Here is a 12,135-nt window from a genome sequence, read left to right on the forward strand (position 1 = left end):
ATAAATCGATTTTTAATCTATAAAATGGTCCACCTACTGCCTTCTACAATTTGGGAAAGGAAATTTAAAAACGATTTAAACTTTCTCTAACACTCTCCTAAAATTTTAAAACTCTTTTTCCCCCCCCATTACTATTTTAGCCTTTTCAACCCTCATATTCACTTTTTTACCAGGATTGCCCTTTTCCCCGTTAACTTCCGTTCCCAAGGTGATGAAACCCCTGATGTCGTTACTTATAAATATTTGGGTTTGGGCCTTTGGTTTTCGCTCTTTTTCCCTTTGTTTTCCCTATGGGTCTTTCACCCCTCCAAAGTCCCTTACCCTTTAAAAAATTCTGTTTTAATTTTTATCGCTTCTTCATTTCCTTCTTGATTACCCTTCTTCGCTCCATCTTTGTTATTTATAACCCTTATTCAAACTCCCCCGGAACTTAAATTCCATTGTTCTATATCGTTTTTTCCCGTTTCCCTTCCCTTTTTTATTTTAGCCTAGATCACTCATGCGACCTTTCCGGTTTTTCTTTTTTTTTAACAACCCATTTATTAAATTATATCTTTTATAATCTCATAATTAACATTTTTAACCCCTTTTCCCTTTTAGTCCTTTACCCTTTTAAACCCCATTTTTTATCATTTCTTCGTCCTTTTCTTTCCCCCGGGGTTTAAAAACTTTAAACATCTCGTCAAATTTTCCCCCTTTTAAAGCGGTCCCTTTAAAAAACCTTCAAGTTTTCCCCCTTTTAAAATCATCTCCGGGATTCAACCCTAAAAATTCCCTTTTTACCTATCGATATCGATTAATTATTATTATCCTCTTCATTAATTCTTCTCGATGTACCTTGTACTTAGTCCCCCATCTTCTTTTCCCGGGCCTTTGGACTAAAAACCTATATCCCCCTCTTCTTTTTTTTGGAAAATTTTGGAGTTTCTCCTTTGTTATCTAAAACCCCCGGGGGAAAATCCCCAAAATGCCCCGGGGCCAATTGAAATTATTTATCATACCTATCAGGCCCACGGGGCTCATATCAAAAGAGGGGAAAATGATGAAATCCTCTTTCCCCCTGTTTTTTACACTTTCTTGTTTACTTTCCCTTTTAATCTTCAACTTGTTTTAATCGTACTTCTATCTTACCCGACATATATCTTTTATACCTTTGCTTACCTTTCTTTGTAACCCAATATCGTAGTTTTTCAATGCCTTTTTCCCCGAAATCGGTTGAAAAGGAAATCTTTTTTAACTTGGCTTGGGCACGATCTGGGAGTGAAAAAAGAGAAACCCCCCTAATGCCCGTGGCCCCCTTTTTATAAATGTGGCGCACCCCCCAAAAGGCCCTCGGACACGATTTTTGGAAACCCCCGGGACGACGCCGATACCAATTGTCCCCCCCCGATAGGGCAAGGGCCCCCGACCCTTTTTTTTGGCAACCGGACTCGTGATACTCATAACTGCCCGCCCCTGAAATAGTGTAATGTAAGTTTTTTAAAAAAAAACATGCGTTTTCAATAAAGGAAAAATTTGTTTATGAAATTAACATAATGCAAAGATACTGCTTTGGCCCCTTCCGACATATTAAAGCCCCCTTTGAAAGTCTCCAACCCACTCAAGATCCCATAACATGGTACTCGACTGGGGAAACTGGGGAAAGGAAAACCCGGGTCTGGAACTTTTTTTCCCCTGTCTTCTATCCTTCCCTTTGCTGCGAAACGAAAAGGAAAGGGGGGGGGGAATATGCGGCATGGCTTTAAAAAACAAGTGGGGGGAAGGGTTTAAAAAATAGAGAACCCGAAAAACCCAAGGTTCCTTTGAAACAAAAACTGTCAAATCATATCCACAATGGGACTTCAACAAGGAAAATCTTTTGTACATATGCTATATAACGTGTCGCCCTCGGGGGGCCCCGAAAAAAAAACCCTTTTCATACATATACATATAACGTGTCCGCCCTCGGGGGGATTCGGTGAATAGAATCTAGTATATATATTATAATTTTAACCCGGCCCCCGTGGGGACCGTAAAAATCATCATGTCATCCCCCATCCCTATCATCATGTACTATCTCTTATCATCCCCTCAGTGAGGGCCCCTTGAAAAATTTGGGGGTGTCACGAATACGTGCCCCGGCCGGGACTCTAAGGAATAAGGTTTTGAGCGGAAAGAAACCACGCATATAAATCAATTTTTAAACTAAGATAAGTAGATAAGTCAACCTCTATCCGATAGTCATTTAAACTTTCAAATCCCTTTGGGACTACGTTAAGAGAGTCGGATGGAAAAATTATCAAACCAAAGACCCGCCCCGGAAATTGGGCATTATTGCAAAGAAATTTTAAACATATAAAAGCAACACTTTTCCAAAAAGTTACGGACATCTTCCCCCAACCCTTTGAAAGGGACTTTTTTTTTGCTTTCTACCCATCAAAAAAAAAAGCTCAGAGCTGGCTCACTATTCGGGTTCAATTTAAAAAAAAATGTAAACTCTGGGAACTTAAAGGGAGTTACCCAAAGGCCGTATCATACATATCTTACTTACTCTAAGCCAAAAAAAAGGTGTTTTACTTGCCTAAGCATCCGAATTTAAAGCTCGAGTTTAAAGATCTCACAATGTTTGACCCCAAACTTAGCTATGGGATTAAAACCCAATCCTGGGTGCCTTCTTTCTTTCGCTTTCTTTAAAAATTCAAAAAAATTAAAATCGGAAATCATCAACAACTCGAAACCATCAAAATTCAACAATTAATTCAAAATGCATTCTATGGCTCCCCATAATTTGCCTTTCTCTACTTAATCAATCACATCCCAAAAAACCCCACCCCAAAACAAAACGCAACAAAACCTTCCTTCAAAATTTCATGAACTATACCAACAATCCACCGTTAACAAATTCTTCTCATAAATACAAGCTATATTAAAATCGCTTAGCCCCAAACAAAAAACGATTCAACTTTTTTTGCCCTCAAACCCTTTTATAAGAATCCCAAAACAACAATCTAAAATACTAAGTAAATTTATTCAAATTCCAAAACGTACCACTCAACTCCATCGATTTTGTTTCATCATTTCACCTTTTTCAACACCAAAAACCATCCCTAACACATGAAAAAAATTATTTTTTCCCCTTTCTTTTAACTTTGGGGTTGGTGAAACACGAAGGTTTGATTGTAAAAAAACGTTAATAAAAACCTTCCAAATTTGGGTTTAAATGCTGAAAAAAAATTTTTTTTTATCAAAATTTAGGACCCCCGTTCGACCTTGGCTTGGTTTTCCTTTTTTTTAATTAAATTTCTAGAGTTGTAAAGTGATGAATAAGTCTTGCTTTGTCTCACTCCTCTTTTTATATATATTGTTTTTACAAATACAAGGGGAAAACCCCCCCCCCCATGGGTTAAACAATTGGCCCCATGGTGGGGACCCCCCGTGCCCTTGTGGCCTTTTCATGAAAATATTTTTCAACCCCCCAATTTTTCCCAATATTTTCCAAAAAAATTAAAGGAACTTTGCAAACATAAAACGGAAAATAGCCTTGTACGGCAACTTATCGCAAGCCCCAGCTTAAAAAATATTCGATGTACCAAAATACGGGATATAACAGTTAATATGTGGCTAAAGTATGTAAAAAAGTGTGAAAATGTAATAAGAGGCAGTTTAGGAATTTACAATTAAGTGCTTTAGTGCAGGAATTTACTGCGCTAAAGACAGTTTTGTAACATTTTTTTGTTGTTGGATATTTTGGTTCAAAAACACTTTTTTAGAGAATTAATTATATCTTTCGAAAGGTTTGCCGAATTTTATTATCTTCTTTCTACATCAATACCAAAGCGTCAACCAAAAAAAATCTTGAAAATATGAACTTTTTCTAATGATTCCTAACGTAAATAGAAAATAAAATAAAATCCAAAAGACTATCCATGTAAATTTAAAATATGTGGCATCCTTGAAGGAACTTGGCCAGCCGTTAAGGCATACACGGTGAAGGTAGAGGCCAACAAAACTTCTATAAACTCTTAACTTATAGCTGTTTGGTAATTTTGTAAGTATTTATTTTTCCCTCTAAGTCTTTATTTTTAAAAGTGAGGTGTTTATTTGGGGAAAAATAAAAGTGAGGTGTTTGGCCATAGTTTTTGGAGAAAATAAATTTTTACCAAAAAATATGTTAGAGCATTTTTAAAAGTTTGGTAAAATTTTAGTTATTTCAAAAGATTAAAAATATTTTTTTGCCCCAAAAATCTTTTTTTTAAAAATCTTTTTGAAAAAAATATATTTAGAAGCATTTTTAGAGTTTGTGTTTACATCAACAACTGGCTACCTTATGACCTCTTTTTAATGACAACTTTGTCCTCTTCTAGTAGAAGTTAAAGTTAATAGTTTAAGGGGTCGTTTGGTACGTAGACATAATTATCCCAGGATTATAATCCTGGGATTAATTTATCCATCTCGTGAGACTAATTTATCTCATCTAGGAGATGGGATAAAATAATCCCAGGATTATCGGGATAAAATGAGATATCTCATCTTTAAATTTGGGATGCACTTTATACTTTGTTTGGTACAAGATATAAATTTATCTCAGGATATATTTATACCTTCTACCAAACATGGTACAAAATTAATCCCATAGTTAGTGTTGGGATATCCCAGCTAATACCGTGTACCAAACGACTCCTAAGGGTATAAACGTCATTCAATATTTGAAGGATATCTTGGTCAACCAACATTTATATTCATGCTTTTAAAATAATACTGGTCTCTATGAACATGCCTTGCATGTTATTCCCTATCAATCATAATAAATGTTAGATAATGTTATTTGAAATTATATATTATTTATTTCATGAGTGCAAAAATATTATTTGATCGCATTCATATAATACTTCTAATTAAGATATTGTCTTTTGGTATATATTCTTTATGTTTTTATCTAGGTGGAAAAATATATTTAAAAAAAAAAGGGCAGCCCGGTGCACAAACATTCCGCTCTTTAGCAGGGTCCGGAAAAAATTGTTAGGACTAAAATAATCCAACATTAGGAATTGAGCTAGCTTATGACCATATATTGTATTTAATTTCATTATATATTGCAAATCATTACTAAGAAAAATATTTTTTTAAAATTACCTCCACTAACACATTTCTATATCATTCATTTTTGTTGGTGTAATTCTAAAGATTGTATGAGATCACCATACCCAGTAAGAAGATAGGATGGAAAAGTAATACTAATAGATGAAGAATAATGCCAGGAAATTACAATGTTTTCTTGATTTTAGTTATTATAGTTAAGTTTTTATTGAAACAAAACTCGAAGAAATAGTTGTTTTGGTTGAAATCAGTTACATGATAATGAGTAAGATAGGAGTCCTTGTCTCTTAATAACTCAAAATTTAAAAATAAAATAAATAAAAATAAATAAAAGCAAGGGCGTACGTTGGTATAGGATTCCTAGGACTTCAATTGAAATTGAAGTCCTAGTATATTACAACAAAGATTAATATTATCCTATATGAAATTATCTTTTAGATAAAATTTCAACTTAAAAGGGTATAAAGGTTGTTCAATATGTGAAGAATATTTTAGTCAATCAATATTTATATTCATGCTTTTAAAATAAAACTAATCTCTACTAACGTGCCTCGCACGTTAACCTAAAGAAAATAAACTTTCTGTCATTTCTCTGGTCCTAAAATATTTATTCTATAACTCTTGCCCAACGTCAATTTTTCGGTCGACAAAACCTTAATAATTTATGCTATGTGATTAGATGCGTTCTCTAACTTCATTTATATTTACTTAATCATAATTTTGCTACCGGTTATGATTTAATAAAAGGAGAAGAAACGTCTGATCGTTGAATATGTTAACTATATTATATTAGCAAACCTCTGATCGTTGAATATGTTAACAATGTTATGTTAGCCTACAATTTGTCTTCGCGTGTTACCATTCACACTCATAAAATTAATTGATCGACACGTGATTTTCACTTCCTTTTTTTTTTTTTGGTTCTGTTTTTCTCTTTGTAAATTAGTTGCCTATGTTGGTACATACCTTTTAGTGCTGTCTGTCAAAATGGAATGATATCTCGTATCATATCAATAAATAATTAATATCACAATTTAGCACTTGAATTTGGAAAAGGAACGGTACTATTAGGCTAATGTCAAAAGTACGGATATTTCCTTATTTTAATATGATAGCAAAGATTTTTTTTAAAATTAATTAGATTGGGAATCAAATTTCAGAAGTAGTGTTTTTTTAATACTCTATCTTCAAATGGGACAATTTTTCTTTTCACCACAATAGACAATAGAAATATGATAGAATTAGATTAAAAGAATACAAAAATCTTTTAATAGTTGAAGCATATTTTGATCAACTAACTTTCATGTTCATGCTTTTATATTGAGATTTGGAAGAAAACCCAAACCAGACGAAGAACTAAAAAACACCAAACAACAATGTTGAGCACGAAAAATTAGCAGCCCATCTATATAATTAGGATTCTATTTCTATTCTTCATGCCAAAATAATCTAATGTTGGACAAAAAAATAAATAAAGAAAATTGATCACTAAAATTGTACACAATAGTTATGACATGGCCACGTGAGGTACATGTTTAGTGTATTTGTTTTAGGATTCTAATTTCAGAATTGTAGTCAAATTGCAAATTTTTGGTTGGATTCAAAGTTCTAGATATCTGGGAAAATCTTACATATTACTACTTTATCCAATATGAAATAGTTTTACTAAGAATGTTTTGGCTTTTGAAGGATATAAAAGTCATTTAATAATTTGAAGGATATTTTGGTCAACCAACATTTATATTCATGCTTTTAACATAATATAATTATATAGATATAGATAGATAGATTTAAGTCCTCTCTCTTCTCATTCCTGTATGATTTCATAGATAATATTGCTTGTCTTAAATAGAATTATTAGTAAGTATATTAAAGACTCTTGAAATTTTTATTTTTAAAGAAGAAAGATGAAAAATGAGGAAAACAAAGAAAAAAAAGAGAAAAGATAAAGCCTCGATGGTCCAAGAGATGACAGCCTGGAAGGTAAACATGCCACCGCCAAAAAAAAAAAAAAGGATGATGATGAAAACAGCAATTCAAATTTCAAGGAGATCATCAGAACGAAAGGGAGATGAATTATTTATTATTGTTAAATAAAAACAAAGACCAAATGATATGTTCATTATATCTCTCATGTACAATATGCAAAAATTGAAAGTCTAAAATTCTCTTCGGAGAAATTAAAAAATTTTATGAAACATGAAATTTACCATCATTTTATTGTTTCAGAGATAATTTTAATTTCCACATACATGAACCATAGAACGATCAAGGGCAAAATAGTAATTACAGTAGCTGATGTTAATGGCATTCTAGATATTTTACTCTTAAGCTATGTTCTACGTGCACAAATATCATTGAAGAAACACCTAGAGAAGTATAGCATTCCTTTTCTCTTCTCCGTTTCTCACTAGCCCGATCAGTTCCTCCATGGTAAAATAGTAAACTTCTCGCTCGATTTTCTTGCTCTTTTTCATTGCTCTCCTTATTCTCTTTATCTCAAGCTAGCCTCCTGCCATTGGTCTTTATTATTGGTGAAGCTCTAATCTAATGATTTTTTACTGCTGAAATAAAACTTGTGAACTCTTTTTTGTAATTTGTGTATATTCTCACTAATTCATATTCTTTTTTCTTTTAAATCCCGTACTGGTGACCGACTGTACCTTCTTCTCTCCTTAATTCTCTTGCCTTCTATGTATTTCCCATGATATTGCATGCATTCTTTTATATATACTTTAATTTGTTGTTGTCAATTAGCATGATAATTTAAAAATTTAGCTTTATCCAGCTGTAGTTTGTTGGTCTTGATTTGGGAATCCCTAAATAAATAGGTATTGCGAGAATTATATATGATATGTACAGAAATTGATAGTACAGAATCAGTTAGGTTCCTATTGTTTATATATATAGCACACATTAAACTGGAAAAGAAAGATTTAAATGTTGGTTAATATTGGAAGTCAGAGGATCTCATCGTTTGCAATTGCATGGCGAGAGCCTAAGACAACATGCAATGGGTTAGACGCTACATTGATTCAGTGAGTTATTTCCTTTTTGAGCTTAATTTATAGATTTGTTTTCTTGTGGAAATCTCTCTTATTTTATTTGGGATTACAGAGAATATTTTAGGAACGATTATATTGTCTGTATTTTTTATTTGGTATTATCTCTTTGTGAATAAACAACTTTTAAGTTAGACTCACAAATTTGTCTAAGACTGTCAATTCACAGTCTAATTTTGTGAGACTGCTCCATAAAGAATGTGTCAACATGCTTATATTTTCCTGATCAGGAATTATTATATAGTCAAGAATGGTATAATTTATATTGTCTATATTTTATATTTGGTATTATCTCTTTGTGAATAATCACTTTTAAGTTAGACTCACAAATTTGTCTAAGACTGTCAATTCACAGTCTAATTTTGTGAGACTGCTCCATAAAGAATGTGTCAACATGCTTATATTTTCCTGATCAGGAATTATTATATACAGTCAAGAATTGCAGAAATAGGACATACACAATAAAAACTCTTCATCACAGTAGGACATAAAACTCTTCATCTTTAAATGTATGATATAACTGATTTTAAAGGGAACGGATTTTTTTTTTTTTAGGTAACTAACATTTGTATTAATCACCTTAATGAACGTTACAAATCAAGCTAACTACCACAGCTAGCTTCGGTCTAACTCAGCCAAAAAAGAACACAGCAAATCCTCAGCTACCATATCATTGTACTATCCTAGCTATCTCTATAAGTATTATCTTCTATTTACATAAGCCAAGACTGTAGTAAAGCTCGAACCCCATCTGCAGCTCTCACATTGCAAGCAAAGGCAATGGCTCTAGCTATTCTATCTACTGATTCTGTTTTCTGCTCAAAAATTCGCGAGTTTCTCTCCTTCCATATAGCATGTATTGTCTCAGCATAAACCATTCTAAACACCTGGGCTGCTTGAGTCTTCCTTTTAGCACACTGAATTGCCCATGAGAGGTGTTGGTCCCATGATTGTCCTGTCCACATCTGCTTCTGCATCCCAAAATTCTCTCCCAAATTGATTTGCTAACTGCACACTGACTGAAAAGGTGCTCTCTGGTTTCATTTATAGCTTGGCAAAACACACATTTTGGTTCTACCATAATACCCCAAGAAATCAGTCTATCAGAAGTGGGCATCTTAGCATGAAGGCACAACCACATAGTAAACACTGCCTTAGATCTGGCAGAATTGCCAAACATAAGGCACTTCCATGGTACTCTGCTCCTATCACCCAATAATTGCAGATATATTCTTGATCAGTCCTTTCTCATCTGGCTGTGAGCATTGGATCTGGCCCCAAATGTCTCTAGCTTCCATGATCTTCCTCGTCATCCAGCAAGCCTGCTTAGGTATCACCATAGTCTGCATATGATCCTGTTTAATATAATAAAAATGAATCCATCTTATCCACACCTTGTCCTGTTTGTGTGTCAGGTCCCAAAACGTCTTTGCAATAGCTGCTCTATTCCAGATGTGCATGTTAATGATATTCCACCCACCAGCAGATTTAGGAGTACACACATTTTCCCATGCCACAAGTGCCCTCTTAGTAATCTCGTTGGTTCCAGACCATACATAGCTTCTACAATAGGCTTCGATGGTCTTTATCACTTTCCCTGGCAGAAGAAATAATTGGGACCAGTATGATTGAATCCCAAACAGCACAGTCTGAACAAGTTGCAATCTCCCTGCATACGAAAGCTTCTTTGCAGTAGGAGGAGATTCTCCTAATGATTTTGTCAATAAGAGGTTGCCATTGAAGAATTGTAAGTTTCCTAGTTGCTAAGGGAATTCCCAAGTATTTAAATGGTAATTCCCCTACAACATACCCCAGCTGCTCAACTATACCATCTTGTTCCACTTGAGACACCCCGCCAAAATAAACTGAACTTTTATCCAAGTTGGCTTTTAATCCAGAGGCTAGTGAGAATTGGACAAAACAGTCATTGATTGCCTTAACTGATGTTTTATCTCCTCTAGCAAATAAAAGCAAGTCGTCTGCAAAGCTTAGATGAGTAATCCCCACTCTAGCACATTTAGGATGAAACTTGAATTTTTTATTGCTTTTCAGGCCCGCTAGGTATCTACTCAAGTATTCCATAGCAATAGCAAATAGGTATGAGGACATGGGGTCACCTTGCCTCAGTCCTCTCGCAGCATCAAAAGGCTCCATAGGCTCCCCATTGATGAGGATAGAATAATTAACTGTTTGCACACATTCCATAATCCAAGCTGTGAATTTTCCAGGAAAGCCTAATTCTTCCAGAACCTGTTTCAAATAAATCCATTCCACACTGTCATAGACCTTCTGAAGATCTATCTTTAGCATACATCTTGGAGAAATATTCTTTCTGTTGTAAGCTTGTACCAATTCATGGGCTAGGATGATATTATCTGCAATCTTTCTTCCCGGAATAAATCCAGCCTGTGCCTCACAAATGATACTAGCTATAACCTTTTGAATCCTTCTAGTTAACACCTTAGAGATGAGTTTATACATCACTGTGCAGCATGCAATTGGTCGATACTCCTTCACATTAGTAGGATTTGCTGTCTTTGGGATCAATGTGATGGAAGTACAATTTACAGATCTATACATCTTGCCAGTGATAAAGAAATCCTGCACTGCTGCTACTACATCCTCCTTTATGTTTGGCCATGCCTTTTTGAAGAAATGTGCCTTGAATCCATCCACCCCAGGTTCTTTATCATCTCCTATACCCATCAACCCATCCACAATTTCTTCTTCTGTAATCTCAGCACATAATGCCAATTGTTGTTCATGAGTAAGTTTTGGTCCATTGCACATGATCTGCTTATGTACTGCTGGTAGTGAGGTTGCGGATGCCCCTATAAGTCCCTTATAGAACTGCAGTATTTCTGTTTGGATTGATTTTGGCTCCACGAGTTTCACCCCAGTAAGAGATGTTAGTTCTAGAAGCTGCTTCCTCTGAGATTTCTCCTTCATGACTGCTGAAAAATACTTTGTGTTGGAATCACCGAGTTTGAGCCATGTAACTCTAGCTTTCAGCTTCATTATGCTCTCTTCAATAAGGGTCCATCTTTCCAGTTCCCCAAGTATAGTCTTCTCCTGTTGCATAAGGTCATCATCATATTGTTTTCTCATATGCTCCTCGACAACCTTTAAATCAGCCCTCTTCTTATCAATTTTCTGAGTAACCTGCTTAAATTCATCATTATTTAACTTTTTGAGCTCAGGTTTGAGACTCTTCAATTTCTCCCATACAATTTTCATCGGTCTCCCATTGCATCTCCTTTGCCAGGTATTTTTAAAAATCTTCCCAAAGTCAGTATGCGCAGTCCAAATATTAAAGAACTTGAAAGAGCTCTTTAACACTCCATGTAACTGAGTTAATGGCTAGCATCATGGGTGTGTGATCTGAAACATTGGGCAGGTCATATTTAGTAATAGTGTGACCCCAGTTCATCATCCACAAATCATTCCCAAACACTCTATCAATTCTGCTATATATTCTATCACTTCCCACTTGCTTATTACACCAAGTGTAGAAATCACCTTTCCATGGAAGTTCTGTGAGGTGTGTAGTCTTTACACATTCAGCAAAATCTAACTTCTGATATTGACACAGGATTACCAAATATCCTGTCTTGTGGTGTTAAAACAGCATTGAAGTCTCCACCAATTATCCAAGGTCTACTCATACCAGCAGCTATAGTCTGAATAGTAGCCTGCAACCCCTTCCTTTTCTCTATTGTATTATACCCATAGACAACAGTAAATTCCCATTCTATACCATCACTCCTGTTCCTGATTAAGCAATGTATGAACTGCTCACCATCTTGCATAATTTGGAGATCCAGTACTCTAGTATCCCACAATATCCGCACCCTTCCATTCACTGTTTCACTTCTTTCTGTTTATAACCACTTATTCAATCCCCTCACATTCCATAGCAACCAATTCATTGAGATTTAGAAAGCCCACCTCTATCAGTGGGAAGAGACTTTCTATTCTCAATTCCTCTTATATTCAC

This window comes from Lycium ferocissimum, chromosome 10 (assembly GCF_029784015.1).
Source record: "Lycium ferocissimum isolate CSIRO_LF1 chromosome 10, AGI_CSIRO_Lferr_CH_V1, whole genome shotgun sequence".
NCBI lineage: Eukaryota > Viridiplantae > Streptophyta > Magnoliopsida > Solanales > Solanaceae > Lycium > Lycium ferocissimum.